The following is a 19,397-nucleotide window of genomic DNA, read 5'->3' as shown; positions in this document are numbered from 1 at the left end:
CTGAATCCCATATATACTTTATTCCTCAAAGAGTTTCTCTTTCTCTTTCTTGGATTATTTTTTTTAAAATTTTTAATTTGTTTTAATTAGTTATACATGGCCTTGAATACATTTATGCACTTTGATATATCAAACATAGATGGGATATAATTTCTCATTTTTCTGAGTGTGCATATTGCAGAATCACATTGGTCATGTAGTCACATATATACATACAGTGATAATGTCTGTTCCATTCTATTGTCTTTCCTATCCACTCTCCTTTCCTCCCATCACTTCCCTCTACCTAATCTAGGGTAATGCTATTCTTTCCTAGTGCCTCCCACTTTATTGTGAACATGTATCACTTTTTAAACATCACTCAGTGCAAAATCATAAATAGTTAAGAGAATCAAATAATAGCACATGGTGCAAAAATTCTATTTAATGGTGATAATGCTTTATTGGGCTTAACCAACTAGATGACTTATAGTTGATATTTGGATGAAGAAGTTAAGCCAAATATTGCAAACATTCATTTTGACATTAAGCAGTATTTAATAATAAAACAAACACAGCTAGGTATATACATATGTACATACATATGTAAATGTATATTTAATGGGTAATGTTGTTTTTTTAATCTGATATTACTTGTCATTATGATAAAGTTTGTGGATAATAGGGAAATTGTGAGAAAGTGATGAAAGAAAAATTCCATCCTAGATTCAAATTACTGTCCCGGTGAGATCCTAAAAATAACAATAAAACAAAATGTACTTTTTATAATTTTGTTTGTGTTTTTGTTTCATACTTAAAAAATAACTTCTTGAGGTATAAAACATGCAGTTCATAAATCTTTTATTTTGATTTTAAAATAAAACTTTAGATTTTTGAGTATATTGTAGATTTTCAAGCAATGAATTATCTCCAGTAACCTTTTCCTAGTTTCCTCCAATGGTCATATATTGAAAAACTATAGTATGACATCTCAACAGAGACACTGACAAGTTACACAACAATTGATCCAAGTTACACAACAATTTGTCACTACAAGGATCCTTCATGTTACCTGTGTAGAGCCACACTCACCTCCCTTTTACCTGAAGGGAACTCTCCTTAAACTCTGGTAACCTAGTAACAATCTATTCTTCATTTCTGTTACTTTGCCATTTCATTAGGTTATATAAATAGGATCACATACGACATAACCTTATAGTGGTGGTTTTAATTGTAATGTAAGCTTATAATTATAGCATATTTTCTCTGAAGATTCATCAAAGATGCTGGCTGAATCAGTCTTGTTTTCTTTCTATTACTGTGAACTTGTGTATAGTATAATGCACCACAGTTGAATCACTTACCCATTGAGTGACATCTGATTTGTTTCTAGAGTGAGACTATTATGAATAAATCGGTTATGAACATTCCTGTACAAGTTTCTGAATAAACAAACTTCCATGTCTCTGATTTGAATGTCTAAGGGTGCAATTTCTGGGTCTGATAATTGTTAGTACAGTTTTATAAATGAGGTGTGACATATTATAATTTTATACCTAAAGGCAAATGATTTTGAACTATTTTGTATGCTAATCTGCCATCCGAATGTCCTTTTTGTTGAATTGTTTTATTCATCTTTTACCTATATTCTAATTGAACAGTTGTTTTATTACTATTAAATCCTGAGCATTCTTTATATATTCTAGATAATAGTCCTTTGTCAGAAGTGTGGTTTGCAAATATTTTGTCCAAATTCATAGCTTGCTTTTTTGTTCAGTTCACATGTAATTTCAAAGAACACAAATTTTTATTATGATGATACCCACTTTTCTCAATTTTTCCTTGTATTGATTATACTTTTGTTATCCAGCCTAAGAATTCTTTGGAGTCTTTTTATAGACCTGTTGGGATTTTCAGTGCAGGCAACCATATCACCTGAAACTGGGACACATAATTTCTTCCTTTATAATATGTATGCTTTCATTTCATTTTTTGCCTATTCTATAAAGTAGAATTTCTAGTACTATATTGAATAAACATGGTGAGGGTGAACATCTTTGCCTCTCCCAGATCTTAGTGGAAAAAACTCGTGTTTTTTTTTTTAAAAATGATTTTTAAAAAATAAATGACAGCGGAATACATTTTAATTCTTATTACACAGATACAATTTTCATATTTCTTGTTGTATATAAAGTATGTTGACACCAATTCGTGTCTTCATACATGTACTTTGGATAATGATGTCTATCACATTGTTTTTTTCACTACTAAATGCCATTTGTTTTCTTAGATTTTTTTGTAGATGATGCAATTTTGTAAGTTGAGGCAATTCCCCATTTATTCATGAGAGCTTTTATCATGAATAAGTATTCCTGCATTTTTTTTGCATAAAACTGATACACAATGAATAAAGCATATCATTTTGTTATACACACACACACACACATACATACATACACACAAATTCATGTTTGTGTACACACACACACACACATACACACACACACACACACCCTTTGAAAGCACTTCCGTACTCTAGATAGTGAACATATCCATCACATTAAAAAATTTCTCTCTGTTCCTTGGTAATCCTTCCATCTTACCTAGCCATTCCCTATCCTATTAATAAAATCATATACTATGTACCCTTTTTATTTGTTTTGTCTTGCCCAGCTTTTTGGGATTTACCAAATCATCATGAATTTCAAAATTCATTCATGTTGTTAATGTATGTCTATAACTTATTATATCATGCTCAGTAGTTTTTTGGGGGGGCGGCGGTCAATAGCTAAAATTTGTTTATTCATTGACATTTGGTGTTATTCCAATTTTTAAGAATTACAAAATAAATTTCTATGGGCAATTGTGTATAAGTCTTTCTAAGGGACAAATGCTTTCATTTCTGTTGGGTAAATTCCCTGAGTTGAGTGGTTGGATGATATCTAAATATGTGTTTAACTTTTTAATCAACTATAATAGTGTTTTTCAAAGTGTCTGTAGAATTTTTTGTTGAAATCAGCAGTATATGATGAGGATTTTTCTTTACATTATCACCAACATTTGATGCAGTCAACACTTTTAATTTTAGTAGAAGTGTAATGGTATCTTATTGTCATTTTAATGTGCATTTCTCTAATAACAAATGACTTTGTTTCTTTTCATGCATTAATACTGGCGAAGCGTCCTTCAAATATTTTACTCATTTAAAGTGTGGTTATTCATTTATTATTGAGTTATGAATACTATTTTTACATTTGATATATAGCCTTTATTAGATATATACTTTATAAATGTATTTCTTCAGTTTTTGTGTAGTCTTTTTAGTTCCCCAAGAAGGCTTCAAAAATCAGAAATTTTCAAAATCTTGATGAAATCTATGTTGAAAGAAAATTTTACATTAGTCTCTTGCATGTATTTACATCATTTGAGCATTGACAGCTTTTTATTTAGATTATTGTTCAAAGATGAATTTAATAGTAAACAGCCTTAGAAGACAGAGATAATATCCTCTTCTAGACCAAAGGTTGGGCAGATCTGCTTGCAGCCCTCTTTAAAGACTGGACTTTCCAAAGCACAGTGCTCAGAGGCTTTATGTAGACCCACCGTTTGTGATGCAGGACTGCTCTGCCTTAGCCCTGGGGCACCTAGGGTCAAAAGGAACTGATACAAACCTAAATCTTACACTGCCCTGTGTCTTCCATAATAAAGTCCTTTGCCTATTAACCAAGAGTCTTGTGTTTTTTGTCAGTTATTTACAAAACCATGGCAAATTGACTTGGTAGTTAGTAAGGGAAGTAAAAATTCATACCCTTTACAGTTATTTACAATCTTAATTATTATTTTTTCTTTTATAAATTACACTTTGCCTTACCCTAGATCAGAAAGATATTTTTTTATTTTTTCTTTTAGCAATTTTCTAATGTTAGGTGTTACATTTTGGGTCTATGACCCATTTTGAATTCAGTTTTGTACAAGTTATGTTATGAATTAAGGTAATTAAATTTATTTTTGATAGGGATAACCAATTTTCCAGCACTAGTTGTTAAAAATAATGTGTTTTCCCTTTGAACTGACTTTTTAAGTTGGCTGAAAATCAGATGTTTATACATGTGTAAATCTAATTCTGGACTCTATTCCGTTCCACTGATATGCTTCTCTATATTTATGTTTAGATTGCTATTGGTTTGTAGTAAGTCTAAATCAGGTAACAGGGTCAGATTTATGGTCATTCAACCTGCAAATTCACCCAGGGTCCCTTAGGTTCCCCAGCTTAGTTTAATTCTTTGTACTTGGCATCTTGAATTCTTAACAATTTTATCTTTGAATTCTGTATGCTGTTATTGAAGCTTCTTGGGACAATGGAGTACGCATGTAAAAATTGATGTGATTCTGCAATCTGTATTTGGGGTAAAAATGGGAGTTCATAACCCACTTGAATTGAATGTATGAAAAATGATATGTCGAGTTTTGTAATGTTTTGAATAACCAATAAAAAATAGCAGATACAGAAAATATGTCTGTCTCGTGGTGCTTGTATCTCATCTGAACATAGCATTCTCAGTACATTATGAACACATGATTACAGTGGAACCACAACAAGAACAAGGGATCTACATTTTCATTTCACACGGGCCCCACAAAAATGTAGACATCTTCAGTAAGTAATGTCAGGTCACTGACTTTGTTATTCTGTTTCAAAGTTGTTTTAGTTATCCTAGCTTCTTTGCTTTTCCATATTGATTTTAGAATCAGGTTTTCAGTTTTTATAGACAACATTGCTGAAATTCTAACTGGGATTTTATTAAACCTACACATCAATTTGGAGAGATTAGATAATAGAAAATATGAAGTATTCCAATGAATGAACAATTGTTTTTTGTTTTATTTACATCTTAAGTCTTTTTCAGCAATGATTTGCAGTTTAAATGTATTCATTTTGCACATATTTTGTTAGATCTATGCTCAAGTATTACATATATTTGAGTTTTTATCAAATGTGGCGACATTCCAGCTATCATTTTGAGGATATCAATTATCCACATATTATCTTGAAGTTGTTCTGTAGTCCACTGAAGTTTTGTTCATTTTTTGAGATTTTTTTCTTCTGTTTCATTTTGCAAAATATGTATGTCTTTAAATTTTCTTTTTCGATGTCTTTTCTGTGCTTAATTTCATTTAGTGTATTTAAAGATTTTTTTATTCGTTTTAATTAGTTATACATGACAGTAGAATGCACTTATGCGCTTTGATATATGGGATATAATTTCTCATTTTTTTGAGTGTACATGTTGTAGAATCATATTGGTCATGCAATCACATCATTTAGTGTATTTTTTTTAAAGAGAGAGAGAGTGAGAGAGAAGTTTTTAATATATATATATATTTTTTTTTTTTTAGTTTTCGGCGGACACAACATCTTTATTTCTATGTGGTGCTGAGGATCGAACCCAGCACCATGTGCATGGCAGGCGCATGTCAAGCAAGCGCGCTACTGCTTGAGCCACATCCCCAGCCCAATTTAGTGTGTTTTTAAATCTCAGACATTATCGTTTTTATTAGACTTTTGCTTTTGGTCTTATTTTATATTGTCACTGGCTTTATGAAATACATTTAATTTTTCTTCTAGTTTTTGAAACATACCGAATTCTCTTATGGTGACTTTTTCATAAAACTTATGTTTGATCTGTGCTGTTTTTGACTTGTCTTTCATGGTTTATCTTCTAAAGCTATTTTTCATGTCTAGTAATTTTATTGGATTCCAGATAGTATGGATTCACTGTGTTGGGTGCTTGATATTTTTTTGGATTTCTATAAAAAATTTTGAGCTTTGTTCTGGGATCATAATTATGTTACTTAGAAACAGTATTATCCTCAGGCATTGACTTTAAGGTTTGTTACATAGGACCAGGACAGAAATTAGGCTAGAACCGAGTTTTCTCCACCATTGAGGCAAGCTTTATCTGAACATTATACCCAATTCCCCATGATTTGTATAGCCTTCTTAGTCTGGATTTTGATAACAGAACATGAATTACTGCTTTGTATGGGTTCTAAATATTTTTTCTCTCTAAACATTCCCAGTGGTTCTTTCCTGGACATCAATAATTTCCTCATATATACACAACTGATTATTATTAAACTCTACTGAATCCTGTGGTGAACTCTCTGCATGTGCCTAGATTCCTTCTCTGGGCAGTTTTTTCTTCCTTAGTATTCTGCCCTGAAAGCTCTAGTTACCTTTTCTCCACCTGAGGCCTTCCTCTTGTTCCACAACCAGAAAAGTTCCTTCTGCAAGCTGCAGCAATTACAGGAATTACTTCATTTGTTTTCTATATCTTAAAAAACACTTTTTGTTGTTATCTGACATTTGGTGTCCTGAAAAAGAGTTTTATTTGTATTTTCTTAGAGTTTTCAGTAGTTTAGTTAAGATGAAAGTATAAATAAAGCCCCCATTATTTCATGTTCTCAGAAGTGGAAATTTCATCTGTTTAAAAAAAAAACATGTTGTTTGATGCATATAAATTATGTATATACGTGTACATATATACATAATATATATACATAATGTATATGTACATATAATTTATATGTGAATTAAAAAGGAAAATATAAACACCTGTGAGTCCACCAAGCAGTCTAAAAAATATACTTGTGTATACTTCCCCTATGACATCCTATTTTTAACATTATCATCCCTTTGTTTTTATGTCTATTGATCTCTTGATATTTAAAAATAACTTTAGTGTATATGCTTAAATAATATAATTTTTATTTTTTGGGGGGGAATGTATGAAATAGATCTTTTTTATTAGTTTCAGAATTTTTAGTGACATTTTAACTGGTGGTAATCATTTATTTATATAGCTTCCAATGTTTTTTAATTTATATACTAATATTCATCAATATTCACCTGCCAGTGTATATTTGTGAGGTTTAAGTTTTATGTTATTCATGAACATTGATTTTTATGAACGTTCTTGTCAAGGACTCGTTCTGTTCTTTGGGTAAATAGCTTGTTTGTTGTGTTTTCTTCCCTTAACTGTCTGGCTCAGGGTAGGACTTTACTGTTGTCATTAACACATCTTGAAGATGTGTAAGGAAAAATTCTCTGCATAGTTTTTTCTTTGAATATGATAAATTCTACATGATCTGATGTAGGTTTCTTCTGGGGGAAATATTTTTTTGCAAAATGCCTTTGATTGTTTCTTCTGCCTCATTCATTTCAGCCTCTTAAGAAAGTCTATCAGCATGGGTACAGACTCCCACTCTCTAGTCCACCCATCTGTCAGCCAGTCTTCCATTACTTGCCAGCCTTTCCTTCCATTACTGCTCATCTCATGCTCATATTTCAAGAAAAGACATGTTTACAGTTCACAGATTTATTTTCTTATCTATTGATTCATTTAACTCAGATTTACCGAGTTCCTAACCCAGGTCTTCATATCCTCAAAACTTTACAGTCTCTGATGTAATTTTTAATTCATTTGCATTCCTTTTGTATTTTTCCCACCTCATTTTCTTCTCATGCTTTTAGTATTTCATTTCTTCTTGTTGCATTCTTAGAGAAGTCCTGGTGTGTAATCTCTGGTTATGAGTTTTCATCTTGTAACAAGCTGGTTTTTGGGATCCTGGACTAAATACAATACAAATGACAATTATTTTTCTTGATTTTTTTTCCTTTAGATTGTGCCTCTTTTCCTTATTATGAACTTTTTCAAAATTTAAAAGCAAATTTTGTTGGTTTTATGTTTATTTTATGTTTATTTCCTCCTTATACACTTTTCTTTATTGCAATATTGTTCCCAGTTGTTGCTGTTAAATAAGAGAATGATCTTATTGTTCATGATTTTGTCTTCTCTTCACCTTAGGTAGAGGAAAAATTATTCTCAGATATGTTGTTGGAGAGTGGGTGGATACATCTCATAATTTAAATTTTTGTGTGTGTGTGTGGTGCTGGGGATTGAACCCAAGGTGTTGTGCATGCTAGGCAAGTACTCTACTAACTGAACTATATCCCTAACCCTCATAATTTTAGGTTTTTTTTGTAGGCATTGAGCAGCATTGCATAGAACACTACTGTGATATCATTCTTTTCCTAACTAAATGGCTGTATTCCATTTCCTATTCAAACATTGGATTAGTAACAATTTAACAATAGTTACCAAGAGTCTTTCTTTCCCTTCAATAAAAACCAATATACTTTAATACTTGGAGCTTTTGTAAATCCATACATGACTCATAGTCCTCCCTTCTGAACCTCACATTTGTAAATAGATCATTGTTTTCCAGATTGATTTAAATATTAAAATTATTTCCAGTAAAAATTCCAATGGAATTTTTTCTACTTTATTAAAGTAGCTTTAAAGTTCATCTCAATGATATTGAGTCTATACAATGATATTCTTTGAGGAATTGAAATTAACATTAAAAAATTCAAAACAGCCTACATATTCATGAAAAAGAAGCTAGTTAAGTAAAGCTATGGCAGTCAGTGTTAAGGTATTGTTTTTGTGGGCTTGGAGTGTCTGGAATGGAAAGTATATTTTCACTCTACCATCTTTCATCAGAGAATTATGCAGATTTTTCTGTTTCTTTAGAGATCTAGAGGTATCTTAACAGGGATGCTTCTGTTACTTGCTATTTTGGGAATTTGAGAGATGACAGGAAGTAACTGGCACAGCTATTGCTCAAGAGGTTCCGGAAAATGTTAGCCTGTTTACTTCATTTTTATCTCACACTTCCCACTGTTCTTTAATAATTACAAGCTTAAGAATTTTTCCATGGCTCACTTAGCTACAAAATATATAATACATTTTTCCTATCTACAGTCACTATTCTCTAAATTTCATCACATCTTTATTTTGTTTCCTAATACAATTTATCTAATTTTCTAAAATCTCTTCAAAATCTCAGCCTCTAATTCCTCTTTCCCATTTCAATTGTATTCAGTGCTATTACTATTTAATTATTTATGTAACTTTTAAGTTCAATTTCAATAACATTATGGTGGGTAAAATCTTATGCAGTGTGGTTAGTTGGTAAATAATACATGTGCTCAGTCTACCACCTCCAACGGAAGGCCTGAAGATACTTCAAGAAGCAGAAAAGCAATTCTTCATTTTGAAAATAAAAGAACATATAAACCTGAAATTATTAAATATTAAAGTTATTTCCATTTTAGGAAAGAAATTCTTTTACCAAAATGTTCTGGTATAAATTTTATTAAAGCATTTAATATTTTAAATGAAGTAAGGGAGATAATATAAATAAAGTTGAGTGTGTGTACGACATATGGTAGACTTGGTGGCACCCAAATTCATATGCAGTCTAGACATATTTGAGTCCTCATTGAATTCTACTGTACCTTCATCATGTGATCCATGGTGTACACAGGGATGGAGCCAAGTTCTAACACAAGGGAACAAAATATGAGGGTGAGGCCAGGTGATGGTTCCAGTTTGGGCAATTCTAGTGGTGTTAAGGTGCTATTCCAAAATCCCAAATAAAACCTGTGGTCTTTTTGAAGCAAAGACAAAGGATTTATTCTAGTCAGGGCCAAGGAAGCAGAAAGCAGGCAGTTCTGCAGCCCAAGACACTGACTGCAGGTGAAGGGGCTACTTAAAAACAGAAAAACCACAAAATGGAGTGGGGCGGGAGAGGCAAGTGCAATTATAAGATATATTTCTCAGAAATTTGCACCTCTTGTACCTACTCAGGAAATAAGCTATCACTAGCTCCATAGTTTTTCTATGTGAATGGGCTCTTACAGGAAGCGAGGTCAACTCTGCTCCGGGTGAGGTATCTGAGCAGAATGGGGTCAACCTGATTTAACTTTCAAATCGGCCCATAACAGTGGTGGGAATTCATACATATGATGCCATATCCACAAATTGCAGTCTGGCTTCCACATTTTTTTTCTACTTTTTACCAATAAGCATTTAAATTGCTATCAATAGATTGCTCTAAACAAGACTGTTACAACATCATGTCTTTAGACAATGTGCTTTCCCTATTGGATAGAGTATGACGTAGAAAAGATGCCTCAGTTGAGTTAAACAGGCAAGAAAACTTAAAAACTGTTGCAATAGGGGAGAGGGATTGAATTCAACTCTATGGAAACTCAAAGTGGAAAGATTTTTAGGTTGTGGGGCCAGCCAATAGACTAGTATTACAGGATGTTAGGAAGGAGGTTGGCGAAGACATCTTTATTTCTTAACTTACTCATGGAATCACTAACTACGGCTTGTTCCAGAGGGACAGAACGATAGGGATTCTGTTTTGTTTTTGTGATTTCATTTCAAAGGGATGATTCCCAGGTTCTTGAGAAGGCATTTCTGAGTTATAAATCTTGGAAGTTTTTACTCCTTAATCAAGAGATTAAGCTATAATCATAGGCTTTCTGAAGTGGATCCTGGGAGAAAAGAAGGGTTAGGTGGCTAGAGTCAGAAAGAAGCCTGTCCAAAGTTTAGTCAAACTGAGGAAAACTTTAAGGCCATCTTGGTCAAATGAGAGGATAAGTGATATTTAGATTATATATTTTTTCAAAGCCCAGAAATATTTTAAATGAGCAAGTGCATAGAAAATATTTAAATTTTTTTTAAGTAAAAACTTTATAAGTTATATTCAGTGGTAAAGAAGTGCAATTCACATGTACAGGCAAGAAAATTAAAAAACTATTGCAATAAGGGAGAGGGATTGAATTCCAACTAAAGCATTAATATTAGATTGGAATGTTTTTCTTCTTTTAGTTTTTTATAAGGATATTTTAATTAGTTACAGTTATGAAAACACTTTAAAGCAGAATGTCTGAAAGTTATAAATAGTTAAATGCATTACTATACAATCCCAACATTTATAAAAGTATGATTTTCTTTTTGTCTTATTTTTTACTTTTGTTTGATCACAGTTGATGGTTAATTAGTTAGACTTCAAAAGAGTTGGATCAAATATGTTTGAGTGCTAACTTTTAGGATACACTCTGAGGGTTGTGTGCCAAGTTAATATCATTTAACTATCAACCTAATTGATGTGTAAAATTTTACTTTTAAGGTAAAGTTTGTCTCTAAAGCATGATTAAATGCACAAAATTAAAAAAAAAAGTGCCCACAGGGTGCAAGAAGATATTATTTAAGTTAACTTAGCCCAAATTGCCTTGGAAATATCTTTGGTGTCTTTAGTGTTCCCCTCAAACCAGTTGTTCATGCAAAGAAATCAAAGTGAGTTGGCGGGGGGAAGGTGGGTGGGATAGGCACACTCCAAGCGTGACAGTGCCTCTGACAGCTACAATCTCTCTTGATTCTCATCCTGTTTTCATTCTGCCTCTTCTAACACTTTACATGTGTGTCCTTGCTAGCCTGTCAATATTTTGCCTTTGTAATTTAATATCAGGTGATTTTGAGTAAATTTCCCTAAGCAGCACGTGTTGTCCAGCTAGTCATGGAGAATTGGGACACAAGCTTGACAATAGGTTTGGTGGAATGTGTCTTTGATGTAAAACACAATAAACATATTTAAGTGTCCCTGTTTTAATAAAGCTTCTTGTTGATAATTGTTGCTCCTACTTCAGGGATATCAATTCTTTAAAAGGTATTTAAGAATCATTTGTGTTTCACTATACACCCTATTCTTAATTTTTTCTTTGCCATAGAACCTTGCAATATCTAGGTAAATTTTAAACATCAAGCTTGATTTTACTGTTACTTATTCCTATAATTGAATTTTCTTTGCCTTTAATTTTTAGTTACTCTTGACTCCTCACTCCTAATCAATTTTACCCTCTTTCTTTAATTACATTTTAGTCCTTGTCCTGATTGATATATTTCCATAAACTCAATAATTAACTTATTACTGATCTAATCAAGTGTCAACATTTGCCATTATAACTGAATAATACAATTAGCTCTAATAAAAATGCTAAAATAGTTTTCTTTCTAAACATTCAACCCCTGCATGTGGCTCACTGTTTCTTACCAATGGATTATGTGCCAAGTATTGGAATTTGCTTTTTCTCCCCTTATGATCTCAAGTACACAAAAAGTTCTAAAGGTTTTTGGGAAAATGAATAAAAGTATTCTATGAAAACATTTTTTTTAAAGAGAGAGAGAGAGAGAGAGAGAGAGAGAGAGAGAGAGAGAGAAACTTTTTTTTAATATTTATTTTTTAGTTTTCGGCGGACACAACATCTTTGTTTGTATGTGGTGCTGAGGATCGAACCTGGGCCGATTCATGCCACGCGAGCGTGCTACCGCTTGAGCCACCTCCCCAGCCCTGAAAACATTTTATTTTAATCTTTGTCCCTTGAATCTCTAGCTTTTTTTCCTATGCATTTAAAAAAAAGCTGTGTTCACCCATAATGTTTCATACATTATCCCTTTGTATCTGTCCCTTTATAGGCTATAATATAGAACTGAATTATACTTTAAATCAGTTATTGCATTTTAATATAATTACATGTCAACTATAATTTATTTTAATTATAAGGTTTCTATTTTCTTTCCAGAAACAAAATTTTAAACAGTGCTAAGGTCCAAATTAGGCTGGAGGTTTTTTATGGGGTCCAAAATTGATTTTTTTTTCTTTTCTGCTGTGTATCAGGGAACCTATCCTTTAGTTTTGATGGTACAAAGACTCTTTATTTTGCTTTTGGTTCATTATTGATGACTGGTAAACCTCTGCTGTTTATTTGGAGCCAAATGATGGTTAGAGATGCCAAGGAATGATGAATGTGGTTAGGAAGGGGGCACTTCAAGTCATAGAGGGATGTTAAATATACCACTAACTCAGGCATAGGCAAAATTCTTGCCAATGGGTTATTATGGAGTTGGACACTTTGGCAACATGAATGTATGCTATGGAGATACAGAAAAAAATGCATTTTTATATTCACAATTCATTTTGGATAAACATTTGTCATGTGACTTTATATGCAATTTTCTGGTAGTCCTAAAATTGACTTGGACAGGCATCTCTAAGTGAATTAACATAATTAATATGATTTTATTAATGCAGCCAAAATGTTTTCCTCCCAGAAAATTTGACAGACCCTATGCCTGGCAGTACTTGGCCACTGGCAAAGTGTAACTGTCACCCTTCCCACTCCCTTCACATCTCTGGCATCATGGGTCCAGTTTTCATAGGAAGAACTCTTCAGGCAGGTGTCAGATGTGGGGAATTATGAGAGAACCCAATTAAGTGAATGTGACAATTAACTTCTGTTGAGGACCCAATTTGTTCAGAGCCCTAGGCACCATGGGTGATCACACACACACACACACACACACACACACACACACACACACATCTGAAATAAATGATCTCTTTTTGTCTCTTAGGAGTTTACTGTCATAGCAAAGAGAGGTCATCTGTTGGGTATACGCAGCAAGAGAGAGCAGGTTTTAGACAAGGCCCATCTAATTTGCATGAAGAGTATGACAAAATTCAAGGAACCAGAGTGGAGTTGCCACTGGAAGGATAATATAACAAGATTTTCATATTTCTAAGAAGCACCGTGATTCTAGTTTTGTGACACACTAACCATTTGTGATTTATAAACAATTAGTCACAATTCAAACATTGATTGATTATATGCTGCCATGTATAATATATTCTGTTGGGTCTTAATGAAGTCACAATTGTAAACAAAATACAAGTTATTATTTTCTGTATGTGTGTGTCTTTGTATATATGTATATGTGTGTGTGTGCATGTATGTGTAGTCATATGTTGCCTGATGACAGGAGTACATTCTGAGAAATGCACCATCAGGCGATTTTATTATTGCATAACCCTCATAGGTTTACTTATACAAACCTAGATTATCTAGGTCAATCTTTCAATGGAGGCTCTTGATGCAGTGAATAGTTGGTAAACATAGGACATATGAGGCTGTTGCTGGCATAGCATGACATACTGTTTTACTGTAAGCTTTTTCTTAAGTAAATAAATGTACTTTAAAATAATGATAAAAAAGTATAACATGGTAAATACACCAGTACCATAGTCATTTATTATCATTATCAAACACTATGTGCAAACATAATTGTGTGTGTTATCCTTTTACAGGACTAGAAGTACAACAGGTTTGTTTACACCAGCACCAACACAAACACACAAGTAAAGCTTTGGGATGTGACCTGATCAGCTACAACATTGCTAGACAATAGAAATATTTTTTAGCTCCATTAGAAAATTATGGGATGACTATTATATATAAGGCCTGTCATTGACTGGAACTGTATATATACACATGTATGTGTATACATATTACCTATACACAAAAACATAGATATATGTCATTAGCAATGCTTTGTAATTGCAAAAAGGAGATTATGATAGCATAGAAGGAGAAGCGAGAAGTTTCTGATTAAAGAATAAAATTTATATCATAAATCTGTTTATGCTATTGTTTAGAAAAATCTTTTCTAAATATTAATTACAACGGACAGATGTAAACACAGATTTCATAATAAATGGTCAGTGGAATAATTAGTCACGAACTGATCTATTGAAAGCATAACATCTAAGCATCTAAATGCCAAGTGGAAATGGGTGGTGTGGGCTGTGGATGATAGTTAAATTGAGAGAAGTTTACAGAATAAAATGAGAGCTCCTTTGTGCTACCCTGGAACAGTGCAGAGCTAGGACTTGACATATTTAATGTCAATTGTCTAACCTAGGAATTTATATCTCTATTTATAGATAAAGAAATAGCTTCTTATGATTTGGATGGCTAGCAACATCTATAAGTTTACAGAGAAGTTTTAAAGAATGAGAAACCAGAGCACTACTTGTAAGAGCAAGTAGAACAAGAATTTATTCACCTAGATCCTTAGAAAGAAGAGAAGAAGAAAAGTAGCTTTTTGGTATTGCTCATTGGAATAGATTAAATGTTTATATAGAGGATCAAATGAGTGCTGTTGTTTGATTTCTTCCAAAAGTTCATATGTTGGGATCTTGACCTGCAGTGGGATAGTTTGAGAGGTGGAATGTTTGGGACTTGATTGGATCCCTAGGGCAGGGCTCTGATGAATGGATTAGTTAATTAATAGATTGAGGGGTTAATGGGTATTGTGGAAGTGACTTTATTATAAAGGTGAGCTTTCTAGAGCACACTTGCTCTGTGATGTCCACGTGTAGTGCACATGCTGCCATGTTTGATGCAGTGAGAAGGCCCTCACCAGCTGTCAGCACCATTTTCTTGAACTTCAGAATGATGAATTAAACAAACCTGTGTTCTTTATAACTACCCAGTCTGTGATATTTCATTGGCAACAGATTAAAACAAGTGAACAGTGACACTCCTAGAAGAGCAAGAATAATCTTTGTGGAACAGAATAAAAATAATCTCAAGAAATGTGAAGGTTAGCATGTTCTCCTCCACCATCTAAAGAGATAATATATATGGATATATATATTCCATATATAGTTAACATGCTACTTCCCAACACTGTGGTGAAACAGTAGTTTTGTATGTTAACTGATTGACCTAGCAATGTGGTGGATGACCAAATTATTAAAAAATAAATCGGAAAGAACAGAAGTATCTATTCTGTGCTGTTAGCATTGGAAGTAAATTAAGATTTTTTTCTTCTTCCTTTAAACTAGGGAAATAGCATCTGAATGAGCACAAGAGAACAATGAGAGTGAGTCTTACTTGGATACTTCTGTCATTACATCTTGATTTTAGTGCAGAAATTAGTTCATGTTTCTCTTTCTCTATTTCTCTGTCTCTCTCTTTGTCTGTTTCAAGAAACCATTTTATTATGCTTATGGAATTTAGTCCAGGAATTTGAATGGGCCATACCAGGAGTGGTTTTGTCACTGCATGCCTGTGTATGGTCTATCAGTGTGGTTGAGCTTCCTTACAACATGGCACCTTCAAGGCATATGGTACTTCTTTTGAGTCTTGCATGGGCCAAAATTTTGTCCTTAGGAGTTATTTTCTCTAACATCACAGTAAAATGGAATAATTTGCAGAAATGTCAGAATTCTCAGCCTGATTTACTTGTTAACAGTCTGAGATTCAGTTCTTTTTAATGTAAATCAGTTGTTATATTTGGGCTGTGATTTGGAAAAGTAGCTAAGCATTCAGAACACTTAATTATTTATACAGAACTGTTTGAAATAGTCAAGCTCACAGTTTTTACTATTAATCCAGCCATTTTAATGATGACAGGCAAGACACTTTCTGTGGTTTATATAAGCAAAAAGTAAAACAAAGCACCTGTTTAGTATTTTTCTGACTGGGCCAAGATCAACTCTTTCCGAACTAGTGCTGTACTATAAAGGAAGTGATAAAGCAAAGGAGGTCTTCATTTTCAAGTTCTCTTAGAAGAGTTGATAATAATTTGAGCATATTTGGTTGAATTGTGCTAGATCATCTTCAAAAGATACGTTTCTGACACAGCATAAGATTCTTTATGAATTACCCTTTCTCCCCATAAGCTTCATGAATTTACTATTAGCAAGGCAACCTGCTTATGCATTCTGTGAAGTCTGATTTATTTAGGCAGGGTATATATTTTTTCCCTCCCTACCTCTTCATTTCCTGGAAAAAGAGAGCAAAAAAAAGATAGGTAAAATTGCTCTTGTGTTTGTCAGTATAATTTCTGAGGCATACACTAACAACGATATGCTCAACTTCAAGACAAAGAACTGTTTTCACTGTCTTTTGTTTAATCCCTAAGCCTTCATTTCTAAATATGTACTTTTCAGGTCAAAATGTTCATGTATGTTTGTGCTCTATCCCTATATTTATAACATTGCTTATCACATAGAACAATTGCATAAATATTTGTTGACCAAGTGGGTATGTGAATGAATTCATTAGTCATACGTAAATCATAATGCTTGTTGAGATGTCATTAAACCAAAATATTAGTGAGGAACTAACTTCACTGCATGGAGACTTAGAGTTGGGCATGTATATAACATATTTTAACAACAATGAAAACAATGCTAAACCATATTCTTTGATAAAAAGAATTGAGTGATTTTATTAATCCATTAATCACTTTAGTAGTGTCTTTATTTTAACTGTAACCTTTGTAAAAACTCTGTTCACACTGGTGGATATTCTAAACAATAATTCTAATAGTATACTTCTTATTAGAACATTTTCTAACATTCTTCTTCTCATTTCTTTGATTACTATTTCTTCTGGACTTCTACAGATTTTATGAACACCAAACATAATTTAACTACAGTTTCTGCCCATTTTTATTGTAAGCCCCTTCAAGGCAAGAATTATAACGTACAGTTTTATGGTAACCCTACTAAGCTTAGCCCAGTGTTGTATAAAAAGGTGCCCTGGGCTGGGGATGTGGCTCAAGCGGTAGCGCGCTCGCCTGGCATGCGTGCGGCCCGGGTTCGATCCTCAGCACCACATACCAACAAAGATGTTGTGTCCGCCGAGAACTAAAAAATAAATATTAAAAATTCTCTCTCTCTCACTCCCTCTCCTCTCTCACTCTCTCTTTAAAAAAAATAGAGATACAGTAGAAATTTCAGAAAAAAAGGTGCCCTAAGTATCTATTGATTATTAAATAATTGAAGATGATATGAGATAATCTTTTTATTTACCATCAATAGGCTTTACTTATATCAGCTAATTTAATCCTGAGTTGTACCATACAAGATATGTAGTAAAACTTAAATCAGAAATTAGGTCATCTGAATATACTTCTCCATAATTCATAAAATATAAATGCATTTCTGATCTCAAGCCTTGAATATCCAAGTACTCTGCTTTTAAATGGTCCTCTTAATTTCTATGCTTTGACCAAGTGATGCATAAGGTTATTATTCTCTCTAGGCATTTCTTAGATATAGGTGAAATATTTTTTTGTTACATATTACATGTTTGTCTGGAGGAAAATTCATAGATAGGACATATATAAAAAATGTGAATTTGAACTTAAAATTATGAATGCCAGGAGTTATCATGTATAAATATTTCATCTCTTTTCATTCCTTGCATTGAACTACAGGTATGTTTAGCCTGGCAGAAGTAATGGACTGCCTCATTTAAAATTTACTATTCACTAGATTTTATTTTTTTCTTTTATTTTCCAAGTAAAAAAAAAAAACAATTTAGAACCTACTTAGTAATTTCTTTAGAAATATTTAATAAAAATATGATTTTTTAAAATTTTCTTTTTATCCCACATCCATCTTTTATTACTTATAGAATTTTTAAGTTTTTAATTCTAAAAACTGTTATAAAAGCAAGTTCATAAAAAGAAGCAAGGCTAATCATTCTTTTATAGGAGAATCAGAATTCCTACTTACTTCTCTCCAGGTTTGATGCCTGAGAAGACTCTTGTTTACTACTTTATCATTCCTCAATGTGACCTTAAGATTTCACTTGCACTGTTTAGGATCTCCTGTCATTCTTCATTTTGCAAATGGTCATTTATGGTATTATGCTAATAAGTTGAATAAGTTTAACTTTGGCCTAGGAGTGGATTTGAGTAAGCTTCTGGGAAACCTCTGCAAATTCACAAAGTTAATGGCTTGACCTCCCAATTCTCCAACGTAAAATATGCTATAATGATTTTTCAGGCTCTTGGCTCTCCTGCATTTAAAAAAAAAATAGCTTCCATTTACTTCCCATGAGTTAATTCTCCTTATAATCTAATCATAAAAGAACAATCCTATATTTATCTTCTGAAATAACCCATGTCTCTGTTTGGTTAAGATCCTTGTTCATGACAGGGAAGAAAAAATATCTAAGCAGATGTTCTGAACAAAAACAGCAGATTCTTTGGAATTTATGACTCTGGGAGGATATTTCAATGTGACAGCTCATATATTTGAACAAAGATCCAGAGAAGAAATATGATAAATACTTTCAATATTTATTTTCCTAACCTAATCAGAAGGTTGGTTAAAAAGGAGGGAATATATGCCATATATAAAAATTTGGCATGTGCCCTTTTAAGAATTTAGAGAGAAACAGTCAAATTTTAATTTCTTTAACATCATGAAGTTCTGAAGATTGCTTTTTAAAATGAAACTTGGCTTGCCACATTACGTTTATAGCTCTGTTCTTAATGAATGGTTACTCATTCAAAGCCAGTACTTAGATAAACCAGTGTCAGTTTAAAGGAGGGTTTTACTATTTTTCTACTGTTGAAATGAATGCAAATAGGGTAAAAACCAGCAGGATGATTTTTAGAGTTATTATAATGTTGTATTTTTGCTAAAAATGAAAAGGGATTATTAGTCATGCAAGTTTAAAATTTTTGCTTATATAATTATTGAATTCTTAAGAACTGATTTTAATCTCATCAGTGGCATTTCTTTGAATTTTTAAAAATGATAGCAGCAGAGTTTGATTTGTGGCTCTGTGGTTGCAAGAGTGATTATATTTCTAGAACAATCATATTATGGAATATATTTTGATAGGCTTCTACACT

This window comes from Spermophilus citellus (genome assembly GCF_964194105.1).
Source record: "Spermophilus citellus genome assembly, chromosome: 12".
Taxonomy (NCBI): domain Eukaryota; kingdom Metazoa; phylum Chordata; class Mammalia; order Rodentia; family Sciuridae; genus Spermophilus; species Spermophilus citellus.
Note: the sequence above shows the minus strand (reverse complement) of the source record.